General features: G+C 45.0%; 1 protein-coding gene across 3 annotated transcripts in view; it reads left to right on the top strand.

Moving 5' to 3' along the window:
* Positions 1-20,505, top strand: part of foxp4 (forkhead box P4) — a 95,356-nt gene that overhangs the window by 12,515 nt on the left and 62,336 nt on the right. The gene's annotated exons all lie outside the window — the stretch shown is intronic.

Below are 20,505 nucleotides of genomic sequence, written 5' to 3' on the forward strand. Positions count from 1 at the left end.
AGAGAACAGAACCGTTCTAATCATGCTGCACAGAAAAAAATGACTTCCAACCCGATTTAATTAACTGATAAGAAACGGCTTCAAATTAATTTTTCAAGGATGTAAGATTTTGATTAAGAAACTCCTAAAAGAAATAGACGAATAATCAATTTTTTAATCAACTTACTCAAATGGTAACTGGTTAATATGATAATTCTAGCAATTAGGGCAAATATTGTCGAGCAGCAGTTTCTATGCATCCTGTTAAAGGAATTATAATATCTTTACATCTAATTATCATGGTTATTTAATTTTTTTGTATGGCTACCTCTCAATTTTACCATTCGTTTTTTCATCTGCCATTACAGGGATAATGAAATGAGAAGTTGGAAAGTGTAATAAGATGAAACTTTTATAAGGGCCAACCTGAATGGGGCTTTTCACGCACCCTGATTGGATAGATATTTAGGAAAAAGGGAAAGGGGAGTTGTTCAGAATGACATTATTTTTTTTTTCCGGCTGGTTTTACATGCAAAGCTGAGATGGATCTTTTAGATGTCTGATTCTTTTATTTCGTCAGCAGATTAAAGTAGCTAATAGCTCCTGGCTTCTCTGTGTGTCTCCTCTCATATTCATAAGCAGGTATAGGCCCGGCCATGAATATGCTCGCCATTTCTAATCTGCAAAAAGTTTCGAATCATCTATTCGGTCAGAAGAGTGAGAGAAAAAACAGATTCAGCTTCGATTGAAGGAAAAGATTCTGTTCACCTGCTAGTGGCTATAAAATGTGTATGTATGTGGACGTGCATGTGTGTGTGTGTGTGTGTGTGTGTGTGTGTGTGTGTTTCCCTAATTGGACAGGTATTGTAGCGGAGGTGAAGAGGGGCCAGCTGAAGAGAGAGAGAGAGAGAGGGAGGGAGGGAAGGGGAGGAGGGGGATGCAGAGAAAGAGCTGGCAGGGGGTTCGGGGCTTTAGGAGAGCAGCAGTTCCTTACTTCAAAGACAGCTTACAGAGTGGACAAACGCTAACCCCGCTCGCATACCACCGCTAAACCACACACTCCACGCTCACATACAGTGGCTCTTTTGCCTCTCATGAGATGAATATCCATCCCCTTCTCACACACTCCTCTCCTCTCTCTGTCTCTCCGCCGTATCCCTCGCTCCCCGCACGCCGAACATCAGTGGAGTCGCGCGTTCAGAGGGAAATATTGACAAAGCGTTTGGAGAGATGGAATGGTTCCTTTAATTATATGCTGCTCTTATGATGCATGGTGTTTCTGTCTGGCTGCTTTTCACTCCCACACACACACACACACACACACACACACACACACACACACACACACACACACATATTCACGCACACGCTGATCAGCTCAATAGGTATTCCTGGCACAAACCCCCTGTATTGAGCGTACATATTCAATTAGCAAAACGCATTAGCAAAACTTGGCATTTGTTGTTGTTTTTTTTCCCCCTCCTCCTTGCTCAGAATTAATGGTTTTGATATGCTAATTAGCGGGTAATTTAATTTCAAAAGGCCTCAATTAACAGCAGCGTTGTGGACACGAGGAAGTTAAGCAGCGTAATCTAATTTGCATTAGTAACGAGCAGGGAGTAATTAGTCTCTAATTAGCCACTTCAGACAGCACTTGTGTTTACTTTCCTAATGAAGTGGAGGGGCCTTTTTTTTTATACAGGGAAGCCTCTGTGCATGTGTCTGTGTGTGAGCGTATGTGTGTTTGTGTGTGTGTGTGTCTGGTTTGGGGGGGGTGCGACGGCTGGCACCAGAGGGAGAGTGGCATATGGTTTACAGTTTGGCTCCAGTTACGCACACGGGCACACAAACACACACACAAACAAACACATGAACAGGTCGCAGTATTCAATCCATTGAAACATCTCTATGAGCTCACTTACTGGCGCCACAAGGGATTGATTGTGTGTTTGAGGGTTGTTTTTTTTAATCTTGATAGTGTGTCTCCCGGTGTTATTTTTTTCGTGTTGCAATAGCTTGCAATATTGTCATATTTCCTTCTTTGTATACCTAGGCACTTGCTCTAGTCTTTCGTGGAGGAAATAAGCTGTTGTGTTTGAGTGGTGACGTTACAGACCATGGTTGCTGGCCGACCTAATGCTGGGTTTATTTCTGGGATACTGTTGCCTGTGTTGACAACGTAGCAAAACAGAAAAGGGGAAACAGACACCGAGATAGAGGGATAAACAGACGGCCTCACTGCGTTTTTATTCCTTTTATTGCTTTTTAATTGATCTTGGAATACATCCGAAGCAACGCACAAGAAAAATAGTGGACAAATGAAACGCAAACCTGGGATGAGCGATCCAGTTGGAACTTTTCCATTCACAGCCGTGTCAAAAACAAGTTGAAAACAACAGGCTTCCTCCTGGGCTTTTTTTTTTTTTTTTTTTGGGGAAGGGTTGCAGGGGGAGCAGCATAGCGGGGTTTTAGAGGGGGGGGGCAAGCAGCTGCCCTATTAGCCCAAATCTGTTGTTCGGAGGAGGTGGGAGGAGGGTGGAGCAACCACTGAATCTCCACAAAGGAAAGCGCACACTGTTTTCTTCAGTTTGTGTGCAAAGATTCCTCAGATTATGCCACAAATTAACGCACGTTTAACCCCTAACACCTCTTTCGGGTTGTAAATCTTGTCTTATTTTTACCCATAATCCAGTGCAAAGGACAGAGGAGACCGTGGGGACCCCATTAGTTGACAGCCGCTCTGATGGGAAGGTGCTTTTCTAAAGGCTTTTCCCAAACCTTCCTTGGGAATAATAAGAAAGGTCAGAAAGTTGAGCGATTTCCTGCTGCAAAGGGCAGGGTCAGAGCGCCGGTTGGCAGAAGCAGTCAGCACTCAGTGGACATGACTTGGAACACACACACAAAACGCGCAGCAATCTATAGTGTAGAACTTGTGTGATTTACACACACCAAGAGCAGAAGCTGGAACGAATTCAATAAATATAATGAATGAAGGCGCTACAGTGATTATGTGCCTGTTTCAAACACTGACCTCTATCCATACGCACGTACACACAGATTTATAGCCGCAAACATCCACCGACACGCACGCACACACACTCACAAACACTCGCACATACACATATCCATAAATAGGCAACTGATTTACAAATGAGCTGACCTGTGTGTTGGCCTTGCTCTCAGATAGGCTCACACCCCCGCCAGGATGCATAAATCACAATGGACATGCATATGCATGAGCATCTGAGGAGGTGGGATAAGTGTGTGTCTGTATGTGTGTGTCTGCATGTGTGTGTGTAAGTGCGAGCGCCAGCCAGCAGCAGTGTTTGTATCGATCATTGAGGCTTAGTTAAGTGCCTTTTATTTCATTGAGTTAAAGTTAAGGACCGTGGACAGGCCCCTCTCTCTCTCTCTCTCTCTCTCTCTCTCTTTCTCTCTCTCTCTCTCTCTCTCCCTCTCTCTCTCTATCTATCCTTCTCTCTCTCTTTCTCTCTCTCTCTCCCTCTCTCTCTCACTGTGGTGCGTGCTGCCTTTGAATGGAGAGAAAGCACGAAAGAAAGAAAAAGGAAGAGAAAAAGAACTCTTAACTGTTCTTTTTTTTTTTCTCCCCCTCTCGTTTTAGTGGCATCCAGGGATAGCACATCACATTAATGGAAGCTAGATGACGTTTCATGTCTCTTCTCTCTGTGGAAGAAGTGGTTTTGGTGTTGGACCTTTGCCTGATGTGTGTATGTATGATGTGAGCTGCTTTAACCTCCTCTTGTTTTATGGACTTATACATGGCTCTGGATCTCACTGCTGCTAGATTAATTTACACACCACTCACACAGGCTTGCCAAATCTCCCTCTGTCTTTCTCTCTCTCTCTCTCTCTCCCTCTCTCTCTGAAGACAGAGCAGAAATTGCCTGGTGAGGTAAATAAATTACTTCCATCGATTGCTGTAGTTGAAGAGTGACTTTATCACAGTTTGACTTGTCCAGATACAGATCAGCGTGTGACAGCATGTGTTTTTTTTTTATAATGTGCCACAGTGTCGACAGTGTGTGTGTGGGCGTTTACATGTGTTTGTGTGTGAGCGGGCCGCACAAATCAGTGTAAAATCTACCTGATGGGTATCTCAATATATTAAAAGCTAATGCTGGAGCTACTGTATATTCCATAAGCGGTGTGTGAGCGTGTGTGTGTGTGTTAGAGGTCTAATTGAAACAGGCTGCCATGTGCATATTGAGGAGCAGATGAATAAGGCTGGTTTTATTAGAGCGGGATCTTACAGCCCACCTTGTGTCCAGGTGGGTTGTTGGCTGATTGAGTTTATCTTCGGTTTATTATCCATCAGCGCCAGTCACTGATAGGAACCACAGATAAATGAACCCTAATACAGCGTGCACTGATACCAGCCTCTGATTGTGTACGCTTTATCAACATGTATCAACTTTAGGGACACCTTAACCCCCATGCTGCAGATGTCACTTCATAGAAAGAGGTTAAAAGTTCACCAAAAAAAAGTGCAGAGTGTACGTGTGCGTTTCTGCGCGCGCGCGTGTGTGTGTAGCAGTCTGGGACACATGCTGTTTTAATAGACGCTGTGCTGACGTTACTGCAGAGGCCAAGAAGCCACCGTTAAAAAAGAAAGGGTTTGGAAAAAAAGAGCGAGAAAAAGGCCTCATCTGTTTGCATTAAACAGTGGAAGAACTGACCAGTGAAGGAGCAAATGAGCGACAGACGGCTGAAAGATATCTGCTTTTCTGGCTGTGTAGCTCGCTTCAGCTTTCCTTCCTCGTTCCCTTCATTTTGTTCGCCCTGGATTGCTAAGATATCTCTTATTTCATCTAACTTTTATTCCTCACGGAGGTAATGGTATTTGCGTTTGTCTCTGACTAAACGTATCTATTAATTAGCTCGACTCTATTTCTGTTCGTCTGCTGGGCTATTTTTTTTCTCTTAAAAGTCCAGAAGAAAAGTAAAGCGGAACGGATGAGGAGCGAAAAGCAGGCTGACGTTTTCTTTTCCTCTTTTTAATTCGCACTTTAACAGTAGTCGTCCTCGTGGTGTGTTCTGACCGGCCTGTCTGTCATCTACACTATCAGGTTCCTCTCTGCATCGGATGCTCCTGATTCGAGAATTAATTAGGCAGCGCGGTGGCGTCAGGGTTGGGATTTTGGGTTTGTTCGCTAGCTATTTTAGTAGCTAATTACTGAGGGGGAGAGTGTTAATTGGAATTCTCTTAGATAATGTGAACTCCTCTTCCCCTTTTCTCCCCCGCCTCCACTGGAGTTTAATAGAAAACCACAGCACTTAATAAACCTCTCCCTCTCAGTCTCTCTGTGTTTTCGTAATTATTTTATTTTTTTATTTTGATGTTTCTGACAGTAGCTCAGCTGATGCCTTTGGGGACAGGAGTTTTTTCCTGCGGTCATGTTGGCACTGTGTGTGTGTGGAGTGTACTCAGAGGGAGTGACATACAGTAATCCTCTCAGACCTCATCGGGATATTGACTCCTTTTCTCTCGCTGACTGGCGGCCTGTTACCTTTCACAAGGCACGATATTACAGAGACACAGAGCTCAGCTATGTAGCACACAGGGAGAGGACAAGGACAGGAGGGTGTATGTTAGAAATAAAAGAGAGAAAAGAGCTGCAGTTCACAAAAAGATCCTCACAAATAAGTAATGAAAAACATAATTCTGATCATCTTAAGGCCTCGCTCAATCTTTTAATTCATTTATTTTATGCTTAACTTTTGTTGCACTGATAATGAACAAAACCGGCCTAACCTGCATTTTGACTCCGCACTTTCTCCATAGCCCAAGGCGGCGGAATGCTAATTCAGTGGTGCGTAAGAAAGGGGGATAAAAACACAGAAAAGTGATTTTAATTTTAAAGAGTGTTGGAAGTGAAACAATAGTTGCATTTGGATGTTGTTATAATTGGAGCGAACTGGCTGACTAGATAAACAGACTTTTGCGGTTGCCTTGGCGTAGGAGCACACACTTGGGGGTCTTTTCATATCTGCGCTCTGTTTAAAAATTAAACTCCTAAGCAGCATAAAAGCAGAGAGGCAACAAATTAATATACAGCGAGAGAAGACTAATCACAGATCTTGGCTTTCATTGTAATTCCTCCGTCGTCCTAAACTGTGACAAAAACATTATTTAACATCTTTACCTCCGCTTCAGCCACTCATAAAGGCTCCACGCACACACACATGCGAGACCTTACAGTATTTTAATATCACTGCTTGTATATTCTAATCCTGACACCACTTGAAATATAATTCCTTCCCCCTATTTTAAATCACAGATGTGAAATTGCATTAAGGCAAGAGTGTGTGGGCATGAAAGCAGGGATGTTAAATGGACATATGAATGCAGGGTTGAATCCTAACCTATTAAGTACTTTCCTTATTATTTCTGAAAGTGGAGCGTGATAATTAGTTTGGTAGAAATCCTATAGTGGGGTGGAGGTATGGGTCTCAATAGTTGAGCCAAATTAATTTCCTCTGTCACCTTGAGCATATGTTCCCCTTAATAGGTTTAATTTATTTCACGGTGATTATCTTTTTTTTTCTTAACCACTTGACTGTGATGCACATATTCACGTCAAAAACCACTTCAACCTTCCGCGCACGTGAATGGTACATTCATACCTAAATACGATAAAGCTGCACAGCATTACTGCTGGTCTGTGTGATCTGAGAGATGGCATTGCGCCGTTTTCCCAGGGGTCCCTGCTGCTGCTGCGGCCCAGTTGTCATGTGATCCGTGCGCCTGGCTAAGAGCTCCGTTTTTCTCAGGAGTCACTCCAAGTCTTTTTAGTCCTGAAAGTTAACAATCATTCCTGATGTTAAATCCATCAGGAACCTCCATGTGCCACGAGGTCGCTTTAATAATCTCCCCTGTGTACGTGTGTGAGCGAGTGTGTGTGTTGTGTGTGTGTGCTGAGGTTAGTTTGGACCATGGGAAAGTGGCATACCTGAGAGGATTAGAGTGATCCCAAGGGCACTTTGCGTGGGACAATATTCAAATACTCATTTCTTGTAAATTAAAGCATATTACCAGTTTTCTAACACCTCGCAAAACCTGGGCGTCGGTCACAGTGAGTGTATTCCTGTGTGTGTGTGTGTGTGTGTGTGTGTGTTGCCCCCACCCGAATGGGTTTGTTTTTGATGTAGCAGGGATCACTCAAGTTGCCCTGTCTGGTTTCAACTTACTCTAGTAAATTACACCCAATCACTGAAATTACATCCTATAGACTCTATGTGTGTATGTGTGTGTGTGTGTGTGTGTGAGTGAGTGAGTGTGCGCGCGTTTTTTCATCGTTGACGTCATCTCACAGAGATGTACTCTATGTCAGCTTTGATTAGACTGAATGAAGTCCAACTGTTTTTGTGTTTTCGTCATTTAGGGGAAGTTGAATGGAAATGCAGCTGTTTTCTGTGTGTGTGTGTGTGTGTGTGTGTGTGTGTGTGTGTGTGTGTTGGCGGAAATTGCTGCGTTGTATGCGTGGCGGTGAGTGCGTAAGAGTGGTTGTCAGCTGGTAGGCTATAAAGACGCGGCGCGTAGTGAAGCCGAAGCGCAAAGTCTCCGTTTTCATCCGAGCAGCTCCAGTAAGGCAAGCTCGATGGGACAAAACTCAGAAGGAGAAGCTGTACTCTGCCAATTAGTGCACCAGATGTCAGTTATTGTTGGACGAGGATTATGGCAATAACTCCAATTGGCCAACGGTTATGAGTGTGTGTGATAGATTTTAAACAATCTTCTTTTGGGACTTGCTCCTTTCTTTATTTCACTCCTGGCACCTGCAGTGTTTTTCAGAATTCTGTCTCCTTCTTTCTTTCTGTGTAGTTTTTCAGCATTTTGGAAATGTAAACACTTCTAAAATACATCCAGATGTTACCAGCTGTGCTCAGCCACCACAAACACTGGGCAGGGAGTGTGTGTGCGTGTGTGTGTGTGTGTGTGTGTGCGCGCGCCTCAAAGACTCCCTTCCCAACTATTCACCCTCAGACAGAAAAAAAATGATTGCCTGATTTTAGTCGTATATCTCTGCTTCTTTGTCTGAGTGTGAGCAGGTTTTTAAATATGGTGTGTGTGTCTGTGTGTGTGTGTGTCTGTGTGTGTGCGTTGAATAAGACTATTATAGTTGTTAAAAGCTGCTGCAGGCTAACATTGGCTGAACTAAAGGCGCTATTAAATGCGAAAAAGTCAGAACTGATGCGGTGTGACAAAGACAGCGATTTCATAAAAACATTGACCTTATGTTTGCCCCATTATCTCTCTGTCAGTTTCCTCCTCTCTCACACTGACTCACACACACACAGACACACACACACACAGGCACACACAAAGCAAGACTAGTGTCATTTAAAGCTCCATTTAGATTTGTCATTATAAGAGACTGGACTGAGTTCAGTCAGTCTGTGTGGGCGAAGTTGAGAAGGGTCTAATTGTGAGGTGAGTGGTGTTAATAATTGTTTATGAAATGCCCTGACACACACACACACACACACACACACACACACACACACACACACACACACACACACACACACACACACACACACACACACGCACACACACAGTCACTCGTTACAATCACTTGAGTTCTAATTAGCAGGTGTCCTTACCTTCCATAATGACATGTTACTATTACCGGTACCATCCTCTCACTTTCACACGTCCTCCCGCATGCACACACTTTTCAACAGGTGAACACATTTAAATGTCAGCCTCATGCTGTTTCAGATGTACCACCATACTGTATATTTGTGTGTGTGTGTGTGTGTGTGTGTGTGTGTAAGAGTATGTATTTGTTTATGCACCATGGCCGTGCTGAAACCTCGCTCCTTGGGGAGTAATTACAGAAGAGGTTTCCTGGCCGTTTTCTCTCATTAGTGTGAATATGGAGAGAAATGCTGAAACTTCAGTTAGCATGAGTACACACACACACACACACACACACACACACACACACATGGAGGGCTGTGTGCGAGGCAGCAGTCCGGACATGTGCTCGGTGCTGAGGCTAATGCCATGACTCTAGTCTGGAGGTACATGGTGCACTCCTTTCGCCACAAGTCTATTTCGGCCCCTGCCTTTCTGTATACATACACGTCGCGTGTTTGTGTGCGTTTCTCCCGTTCGACAGCATCTGGCCGTGGCCTCACTCAAGTCCTTCAATTCAAACTGCAGGTTGTTTGTTTGGGTTCGCCCTTACAAACACACCATTAGGCCTGCCCTCTGTGCTCAGGACTATTCCTGGCTCTGGCCTCAGTTTAGCTCAGGCCTGCTGCCGGGCTCACTGGAGGTCCCTGCAGGCAAACCTCAGTCCTACCAGAACCCAGGAAGATCCGAACCACAGCGCACCGCCCAGCCACCACAGTGAAACTCTAGCCTGCTTCACAGCGAGCCCTAAATGTCAGCTGGAGGGTTTAAGCGTGTGTGTGTCCTATAGCACATCTTTTCTGTTCGATTGTGAACCCCGTCGTGATGCAACAAGTCCACCTTTTCCGCAAACAAACAGGTACGGGCAAGAAAACGGGCCAGAGTCTTTGACGCTCGCGCTCGCAGTCAGTGAGAAACGATTCGGGAGTGAGAGATGAAACGAGACGGAAAGAAAGAGAGAGTGTAAGGCGGCAGGGGGAGAAAGAAAACAACAAAGGTGGTTAGGACAAAAGCAGTATTGTATCATTGAAATGACTTGTGAGTTGAAAGCCTTAAAAGTCCTCCCCAGAGCCAGGTCATAAAGCCCAGAGACGGGCTTGGCAGCTGAGGCCAGAGCCAGACAGGCCTGGCAGTCGAGCCCAGAGAGCTTCCAGTAACAGGAGATGTAAAAATCAATTTGCCGTGAAAAAGGTAAACAATCGGAAATGACAAATATGCAGGTTCTTTCCATGGCTGTTTTTTCATCTCTTGCTATTTTCACTGTTATTAAAGTAGACAAATGCAGCGGCGGAGGAGAATGACTAGTCAGGAGTCATGTGGTGAGGGATCCCAGCAACGTTCAGGGGGGAGGGTGAGAGAAAAAGAGAATTTTTTTTTCTCCCTTTCTCACTACCTGAACCAGTCGAGCTGGACTTTTTACAGTCAGCAGTTGAAACACTCCACATTAGTATGGATGTTGTGATCACATGCAAACACATGCACACATGAGGGTTAGTGAGTCTCTGATTAAAGAGGCGGAGGTCGATGCAGCCATGTGGATGGTGAAACGATTGAGGGATAGGGGGATGACAGCGAGGAGAGAAGGGGGTTGAATCCTTGGGGGCCTGTTTGGTAGTAAGAGGCCCTCGGGGGCCCTGGTGGAGACCTCCATTAGGCGAACGATTCGAGCCTGGGGGAGCCGGTGCAGAGGCAGGGGCCGGTCTGTTTAGCAGCGGTTTGTCCGCATTGCTCATAGAATTGATCCGGTGTTGAGCAGCAGCTATAGGAAAGCTCTTTGCCGCTGAATAGGCCGAGCAGCAGTGTATTGATAAGGCCTGAGTGGGCCAATGGAGGGCCCTGCACCCTGTTGGTCATTTGGTTAAGACAGACACATCTTGTTCAATAGACACACCCCATGGCTGCCTTATGGCATGCTAAATCTAGCCTGTGTGTGTGTGAGCGCTGTTGCGCATCCATACGTGCGTGTGTGTGTGTGTGCGCAACGATTTGTGTCTTACCAGAATCTAATCCTCTTTGCTTTCTCCGCTCGTCCTTCTCAGATGAACTGATCTGCAGTGACTGGCTGGGAAAAGATGAAATGAAAGGGGGGGAGAACAAGCGAGAAAACAAACATGCTTCCCAGGCCCCAATTAGCCCACTTTTATTGCCCCGAGATATGCTCCCCCACTCCTCCAACCTTCACTCTCTGAAGTCTGCTTATACAAAATGCTTCACATCATCGAGAGTGCTTAAACATCAGCGGCAAGAAAAGGTGGCCAGGGGGACACATTGACAGAAGGGGGGGAGGCAGGGATGAATAGAGAGAGGTGCCACTTTTGTCCATCCATGTACTTTCTTCGAATGTGTTTTTACATTAACACACACACGCCGAAATTCTGTCGAATAAGTGTGTGTATGCACGCGGAGTTTTTTGCGTCTGTGTGTCAGCTGCACTGTAGGATATGTGTGTTTTTGCGGTTGTTGTGTTTGCGCAACACGAGTCGCTGAATGCTCACAAACAAAGCAGTATGAACCCCTCTGTGCAGAAGCCATCAATTCTTAATGAGATAATGACATGCTAACATACTCGCAGCAGCAGCTCTGTTTACAGATGAAGACAAAACCACAAACAAGACACAGACATGCCGCGCTCTCTTAGTTCTCCCCGTCCTATACGCCTTCCCCTCGCTGTTTTCCTCCCTCTTCTCCTCGAGCTGCGACTTTGTGCGCCGGCCAAAACTTAGCGAGAATAACAGGTGGGGAACATCTTGATGGTGTGTTAGTGCGCGAGATGTGTGTCTGTCTGATAGACGCGCACATACGCAGTAATGAGTCAGGCGCTATAATGTGGCTGCAGACCAGATTCCCTAATAAGAGAAGAATGTTGTCCGTGGCATCCAGAGTTTTCCACTGGAATCACACATTCATCCAGCCTGTTTCCTGCCCCTGGGTCTTCCTCTCGGCGAGGAGAGGGAACCCTCTGTCTCCATCTCCTTCTCCCCGGCTCTTCCCGTCATCCCCCCCCCCCACCACATGCTTCTTCTCATCCTTTTCGTCACTTTTTCTTTCCCCTCCATCACTTAGGGTCAGTTAATGTGCCTTTATTGGAGCTCCGTCTTTCTCTTTCTCTTTGTCGGATCGTCTGGTTCTGGAGTGACACGAGCACATGACTCACAAAGTGAGTCAGACCAATTTAGGCTTATTGCTGAGGAAATGGTGGTGGATTAGGAGGAGAGGTGTCTTTCTCAGGCTGGTACAGGGAAACACACAAGCGCACACCCACCCACACACACACACACACACACACACACATACAGCTGAGTAGGAAAAAAAAACATCTGTGGTTCACTGAATCTCCAAATTAATGGAACTCTTAGTCTAGCTGTGGAGCAACTTTAAACAAACCAAGACAGAAGTTTAAAAATTCACATTCAGATACTTTAACCTTGAAATCTCCCCTTGCCAAGGCACCAGCTCCCTCTTTTTTTTTTTTTTTTTCATCTGTTAAATGTTTGAGTGTTTGATAGTTTGAGGTCTATAGCAGAACCCGCCCGGGAATTAATGTCATTCATATGCCCTGCGGAAATTACTTTTGAAATGCATATAATCTAAAACATGCAAATGAGGCTGACTTTGTGCACCCTGTTTAATATGAATTATCATTTTCTGAATACCTATTATTACTGCGTACATTTCTCCAATTATATTGTTCTTTTTTTGTCACTTTTGCATAAGGACGCACATGTGCACATCAGGAACGGCGGAAACACGTGCATGCACTTGCTCGGTCACACGCATACGCGCGCACGCACACACACACACACACACACACACACAGAGCAGAATGTCTTTGTGATGGGTGTATTTTAATGAGGAGTAATAAGGATGGTAATGACCTAGTCCACTTCTCTCTCTCACTCTCTCTCGCTCTCTCTCTCTCTCCATCAGTTTCTCTGCCTCTCTCGCCCACTGCCTGGCACACAGCTGTTAGTTTACATGAAGCCAATGGGAAGAGTAAGAGGCATCTCATTTGAAGAGAGAGAGAGAGAGAAAAAAAAAGCCTAAATGTTTCCTCCTTTAGCAGATTCTGCACAAATTTGCCAGTGGAAAAGTCCTTAAACAGCAAATGAAAATAACAAGGCAGGAAATACAAGTGTTGCTCATCCAAATTTCATTAGCTGCCTGAAATATTGATGCGTTTTAAAAGTGAACAGTGCATGTTTAGTTTGTCTCTTCCTCTTCTCTTCTGGTGATAGAGCACTGTTATTAATGTCCTTGTCCAAGAGGCAGACATTTTTTTTCCTCTTTTCTCCTAAATTGAATTGAAGGCATCCCTTTTTCAAACGAAATACTCTATTAATTTATTTATACTGCGCCATAAATTATTCTATTAATATTAGCATGTTCCAAATTAGTATGACTTCTCTCAATGTTCCTTCTACTTCTATTAATTAGCATGCTTGTCACTATAACAAAGATTTTTCTTTCTCTGATAAATTATAAAGGAGACATTTTTTAATACAATGAGAACCGCCTTAGAAATTATTAATATTTTAGTTGTGGCCTGTAAGACAAAAGTAAGGAGAAAAGAGCAAGAAGAACAGAAAACTAACAATTACATGGAATACATTATGGACTGTCACTGGTGTGCAACAGTGTTGATTTTTATTTAGCTCTTTTGAAAGGAAAAATGTGTGTGTGAGTGCACACACACACCGAATGCTAAGGGATATCATCTTGTTTTAGCACTTTTGGATAGGATGTGAATTAATTACCTCTGTAACAGCCTGGACCAAGTTCAAAAGTACTAAAATTCAATTAATTTGAAAAGTGGACATGCTATCATTTTCTCCGCATGTCTCCTTTAAAGTCTGGCCTGTTTTTTTTTTTACTGTGGACTTATTCAATTATATTTGATTAAACTCGCTCTGATCCAATCTATTAATTAACTAGGAAATGCAAAGTGCCCGACTTGAAAGCCGATGTATAAAATTATATCATGTCCACTTTGATATATATTTATTTATATTTTTTACACCACCATTTTTTTTTTCAATCCATTGTAACCCCTTTATTATAACAAGCTGCTGTTGCTCATTTTCAGGTAATATTAAATCTATTCACTTTATCTTCCTTATAATGCAAATTCTGATTATACATGAAATTATGTCTCACCTGAAGGCAGCTACAACAAATTTAACTCATCGGAAAATACACTTCCTTGTTCTATTTCTTGCACAATTTGGTCTTTTCACGCAATAAAATATGAATTGTCCCATGGAATTAAAGTTAGGAAGTTAGTAATTCATTCGTTGAAGGTGGAGAGTATCAGTGTCAGGAATTGGAGTAATTTCTTGCCACAATGGCAGGTTCTTTTTAATTTGACGTGAAGGATAGTCCTCTTTTATTCATGTATTCTTGACGGGTCACACATTTCATTCTCGTCCCCCATGTCCACCTGAGTTTTGGTACATGGTGGCTCGAGGGTCAAACAGATCAAATTCACCACATGACACATCCGCCGCGCAAATACGGAAATTAAATCTCTATGTGCTCAAGTCTCAGTTTACTCATCTATTTCACCCTCATGTCATCTGTCCATTTCCCTACTGACACCTCAAAATCTTTCTTCTCCTCCCTTTCTCTCTCTCCCCCCTCCTCCCCCCTCACAGTGAAGGTCATTCTAATAAAGAGCTCTCGTAGGACGGAGCTGCTAATTGCTCCGCGGCGCTCTAGCTGGTTTTCAGATCCAAATAAAGGCACGTCGCCTTTTTTTTCCCAAGCTCCTCTCTCCCCCTCTTCACCTCTGTTCCACCATGTTAAATACAATCTGAGTATTAGCCGTGTGGACTGTCATAACCTGACCTCGGCCTCCATTACCTCTCAGGACAGGAGGGGCGGGGGGGGGGGGAGATGAAGGGGAGAGTGGTGGATTTTTCATCCTCATGATCACAGGATGATTTCCAACTGGCACACACGGGCACGCGTACGCGCATGCCCTCGAGCTTTACCTCTTTAGGAATGTACAACCCGTGATTTTAGGCTCAGATAAATGAGGTGTGCATGAAGTCCGCTCCTTCTACAAATATTTGTGTGTGTGTGTCTTTGTGTCTGTCTCCAGTATTGCGAAGAGACAGCAGTCTGCAAGCTGGTAAATCACTTACTGCACTCTCAAGGAAGGGTCGAGGTGAAGGCAGGAGTGTATGTTTGCCCCGGTCATACACACATACGGAGCGATCTCATCGGTGCGGAATGCGCTGTGTGTTTACCTATGGCTCCAGAACCCACCTGACCGAGGGAGGCTAATCTTTATGGGCTCTGTAAACAGGGACTTTGTCTTCAGAGAACTGCAGGCGGCCGAGCAGACACACAATTCACACATGGACGCGCACACAGACGTACACACCGGAGAGGGGAGTGGGGGGGGGGGTGCACATATACGGCAGGTTACATACTGTACAAAGCACACGCGCACGTGCAGACGTTACATGCACACACTCTTTTAGATACTCAGACAAACTGTATGCCATATGGCAGACAGTCCTGCAGCAGTATAGAAGAATTCCTCATGTTTATCTAGCAGAGGATTTTCTTATCATCTGCACTCAGAGCAGCCCTCTCTTCTTCTTCCCTCCACTCCCCAACAACAGCTCTGACTGGCTTCTTCATTAGCCAGCTGGAGGTCAGACTGCAGGCCAGCGCTGCTAGCCTCGGTCTCCTCTCTGGGCTGATGATGCTCTTTGAATCCAGCCAGCCAGTAGTAGATATTGGCCCACATCTGACTGACTATCTGTCTGCGGGATAATGGAGTTCACCTGTTAGCTCTGGAGCGGGGCCAGGGCAGCCGCAGACATCTAGCATTAGCCCTTTGCTGTTAGCCAACCTGTTAGCGCTGGCTGGCAGCCAGAGTAGCCTGGAGCGGCGCTGTTAGCTGCTAGCTTCAGCTCTGTGTGGAAGACTACCTGGCTGCTCTGCTGCACAATCTGGCTAGCGCGTAGCTGCGGCCAGCTGCTGAGGAAACAACCAAACTTGGACAGGGAAGTGATGGAAAAAATACCTTTTTTTTTTTAGCGCGTGCTCACTCGAGTGAGGATATATATGTGTGTGTTATTTCTTCAGCTTTCCCCTGACCTCATTTTCTTTTTATTGAAGCTAACACACGTCAGCTCAGAAATGCCACGCAGATATCCCTTCTATTCCTCTTCCTCTCCTTCTGCCTGTCGTTCTTCTAGAGGAAAAAAGATGTCTGAAACAAAGAGGTATACAGAGCGGGGCTGTTGTTAGCTAAACTTGTTATGTACATTAATGTGTTCTGAGTTTGTTTCAACACATTAATGTTTAACAAAACTTCACATGTATTGCGTTTAAATTAAATGCATAATTTTCTCGGCAATTTACTGGCAAAATGGTGACTTTTTTTTTGTAAATTCAAAATTGAAAATCGTAATACAAACAAGGGTGAAGCAGCAGTGCATATTTAAGTATTCCCAAACTGTCAGTTAGTCACTTAGTTGCATTTATGGCGATGTTGTTGTTAGAATCAACATGTCTTGTCACGCACGAGAAAGCCTTGTTAGGTAAATATTGAAGTATTTCCTTGCTTGGAGAGTTAAAGGGGAAGGTGCTTTAGTGGCAGGATGTATAGAAGGTGCAGAGATGTGGTGGAAACTCTGCCCTGAAACTTTGATTATACAAGAGCACCTTGTCTCTGTTTTGCTGCAGTATCACTACTGGAACATTCGTAGTCCAGCCCATGTTTACTCTTTTGTTTCTCTTGTACATACAATGCCAGCAAGTGCCTCACTGTACCAAACATTTTGTTCTTTTTTTTTGCATTTCTGGTTCAATCTCTCACGCCTAAAGAGTGATTAATGGCGACATAAGTGCCCAGACCTGATCGTTGGGTTTGTTCTTGGGTTTGGGGTTAAAGAAGATTCCCTCAGGGCCAGTGTTACGGTTTATGTAGTGGAGGAGTGTTTGCCAGCTTGCATAGTGAGTGTTAGAATATGGGTGTGTAAGTGTTTACTAATGTTTTTGAGAGACAAATCCTGAAGCGGCGCCACTCATGTAAGTAGGACATTTTGTGGACACAATGAAATGTATTTTTCAGTTTCTTGACTGTCAGTTGTAATAAAATAGAGCCCCTTTGGATGTCACAGCTAAAGCAAATGTTTTACGCATCCACACAGCCACTCGTTGTGAACAAATTCTCTTTCCTGATTACAAAACAGGTTAGAGCTCCAATTCTCCGGGAGGAAGTGTTTCTCTTGCTCACAAATATTGATTGAACTATCAAATATCATAGAAATAACCCGCGTGGATTCTATTTCAGGGTGAAAACTTTAATGTTTTCCAGGGTTGAACCTGCCACTAGTTACCAGGCATAACCAGAGGGAGAACGGCAGCATGCAGGGAGCAGGGAGAAGAGAGAGACAGATAATTCAAGAGTCAGATGAAAGTAGATAGATGATGGAGTGTAGATACTGGTACAGACATTTTTTTTCCCTCACCCCCCTCTCCTTCCCTCCTCCTCCCTCCTCACCCTCCCACCCTTATTCCCTCAGTTCTTTGCCTAATAAGCAGCGTTACTGCGAGCTGATGCAAGGCGGAGGAAACAGAACAGGCGTTCTGGGACTGCTGGAAATATTCCCACATGAGGCATAACATGATAAAGACTTATTATCTCACTAAGCTGCTGTAAACACAGATGCACACATAAATACACACTGTACACAAATCTTTCTCTCTCTCTCACATACACACACACACACACACACACACACACATTCACAGAAAGTGAAACCGGTCCGGCTTTGCGGTTCTGACGAGCTGTGACCAGGAGGAATCTGACAGAGCCAATCCCCTCCGACAAAGCCCTGAGAGTCAGCAGTTGTGAGCCAGCTCGCTGGGCATTTGGCTCGGCTTGTTTGAACTCCGCATGCCCAGAGCAGTGGGAAGGAACAGAGGGAGAGTTCTGATGATTATTAGCGCAGAATTTTTTGGGAACATCTGAACAAGCGAGACGTGTCGAAACAAGACTCTCCCGCTCGTCACACAAACACATGCACCTAGCGTTCGCTCGCTGTGAGCTAATCCATCGCGGCACAAAGGTAGGTGTCAGCCTCTTAGACAAACACAAGCACGTATACACCAGAGTCATCAGAAACATGTTGAGTCCCATTTCCCTTCTTCTCTTCTCCATCCCAATTAAAAGGCAAAGGAGGCCTTTTATTTCCCCCCCCTCCTCTCCTCCGAACGCATTCTTTATCTCTCTGATCTGCGCTCCTCCCTCCCTCGCTCCGTCCCCTCGGGGTAGTGGGAATGTCTTTCCCAACGCGCTCTCAGGTCAGGGGTTCAGGTGGAGGGGGTCTGAGCATGTAGAAGAAGACACACTGAAAGAGTGAGTAGCGGGTTGAGGCAGGCCTCTGCACGGGCAGCTCCTCTTCACTGCCAGAAACACTTAAACTTAAAGCAGTGTGTGTGTGTATCATAGCCCTAATCAGAGACTTCAGGGTAGATTTATGCCCCTGCCTTTTTCCCGACCTCCATTACACCAGCTTATATACACCCATTACAGGATATGACAGAGTACACACCCTTTAGACGAGCATACCACACCGCCTGTGTGTCTGCGTGTGTGTGAAAGAGAGGGCATGCGCTTCCATCTTTACACACTCCCCACTTTCCCATTAGGTCCTTGTCCACCTGCAAGCTCTATCTCTCTGTCTGTCTTTATCTCTCTTCCCCTCATTGCTAATAAGGTCAATGAGGAAGAGTAAGAAGCAGATGGGTGTACAGTACATTACAGCACAGTGCGGGCTAGATAGCAGTGCCGGTGATTCATGCTTAGTGAGACGTGTGATGATGTGAGGAGTTTCTGCTGCGCTGCAAAGTCATCGGACTGTGCGGCGGGATCTGTTGATCACTCTGCATGATGCCCCGCTTCGTAATATTACCTCTGGGAGCAGTTTGACCGAGCAGCAGGTCTGGACGAAAGGCGGGAGGAGACGGAAGGAGAGAGGAGAGAAAGCGTCGGGAAGAGGAATGAGGTTGGAGATTAAGTGACTAGCTTTAAATGTCACAATAACGCTCTGCTTCTCAGTCTTAACTTCACAGGCGGATGGGTGCCAGGAGGGAGACAGAAGAGAGTCAATGGGGAGGAAAAATACCGCAGCGTGATTTGTGGTTTTCAGATACCGCTGCTTGTTAGGCGAGAACCGGTGAAATCTGTCTGTAAGCAAATTAACAATGAGAAAAATGCATTCAACAAAACATGTTCCACTCCGTCCCACTTTCCACCTGCCGTTCGCAAATTCAAGGAGGAACTTTCAGTCGCAAAAATACATATTTACCATCGATGTTATCGAGATAGATTTTGTGTTTTATGTGCTCAGGCCTTGAGAAATCCTCCTCTTGAACAATCCCGATTCAATTTTTGTTTGTGCTACTCAAACACTGAAAACATAGCATTTGAACAAACACGAGAGACAAAATCCTTCAACTAGCAGAAAAAAACAGCAGAAAAATCAGTAGCAGATATCTTGAAAACCTTGGAAAAATGAAGCCAAACTATCAACAACCACTCCACATGTGGGAGATTTGCATGGAATGACCCTTTATGTGGCACAGCTCATCCACCTGCACACACTTGTATCCTACCACACACACCCACAGACACACAAACATGCCCAGGTCCCTGTCCCTCAGCAAGCATCTGGCAGCATTCCATTAACAAAGCCACCAGCGCTCTCTCACACCCTCACCTGCTGTCAGAGTCTCAGAGAGAGAAAAAAACGCGCACACACACACACACACACACACACACACACACACACACACACACACGCACACAAACATGCACACACACAGAGGTTCACCTGCTCTTGCCTCAGAGGAAAAGAAAAGTTAGATTCTCTCATGAAATGCCTTTTATTGTTTCCCCAGAAGGCATGGGTTGTACGCCTCTGAAAAACGCCCGCATACACACACACACACACACACACACACACAGTAGTCACACACAGACGGCAGATACAATGCCTCGATGGCGTTTTGTGTACCCACTCAGGGTTGCTGAAATAAAAGCATTAGAACTTTCCCCTTAAAAAAACTACGTGCGCTTGTGTGTGTTAATTTCTAAAACTGGATGAGGCAGAAAGACGAGATTGAGCTCGTCATTAGGAGTTCACAGCCTCCGTGCTTGTGTGAAGGTTTGTTTTGTGTTGTGCTCGCTTGTGCCTCGTGTGTGTTCTTCGCGCGTTTGTGTGTGTGTGCGCGCGTGTCTCTGCGTCTCCTCTCTCCCACGCTCGGGCTCCTAACGATGGCAAATGCGCCTGTGTGTTTGCGAGGCGTTGTTTCTCAAAAACAACAACACATCCAGGAACGGCTCGTTTTGTCGGGGTTTTGTGGAAGGAAGGCGCTCTAATTAGAGAGGCCCTATGAAGGTGCATCAAACGGATCGTTGTCAAAGACCAACCTGCTCTTGGCTCTCACACAGCGCACACATGCCACCTCTGATTATTGGAGAAATGTCTGTGTTATTTAACTGTATAGCCGAGTATTAACAGCCTTGTCAGTTTAGATTTGCTGCACGTCTGATCCTAATCCACGCGTACGCTCCTCGACGCACATTTACATGCAGACAAAAGACTGCCAGCTTCAGGTGTTGCTTTTTGCGGCCACTTGGGCATGTTTATGTGTGGGTGGTTCATGACCGAAAGCCCTTTTTTCCACAAAGTACACGTGCACACACACACACAAACACACACACACGATTCGCTTCCCTATCTCTGCGTGTGTTTACTTTACTTTGCTGCCTTGTTTGTTCACTCACATGCGAGCTGGCTTTCTGCTCAACCTGCCCAGGTCACTTTTGTTCAATCTGT

This window comes from Pagrus pagrus, assembly GCF_965226575.1.
Source record: "Pagrus pagrus genome assembly, chromosome: 3".
NCBI lineage: Eukaryota > Metazoa > Chordata > Actinopteri > Spariformes > Sparidae > Pagrus > Pagrus pagrus.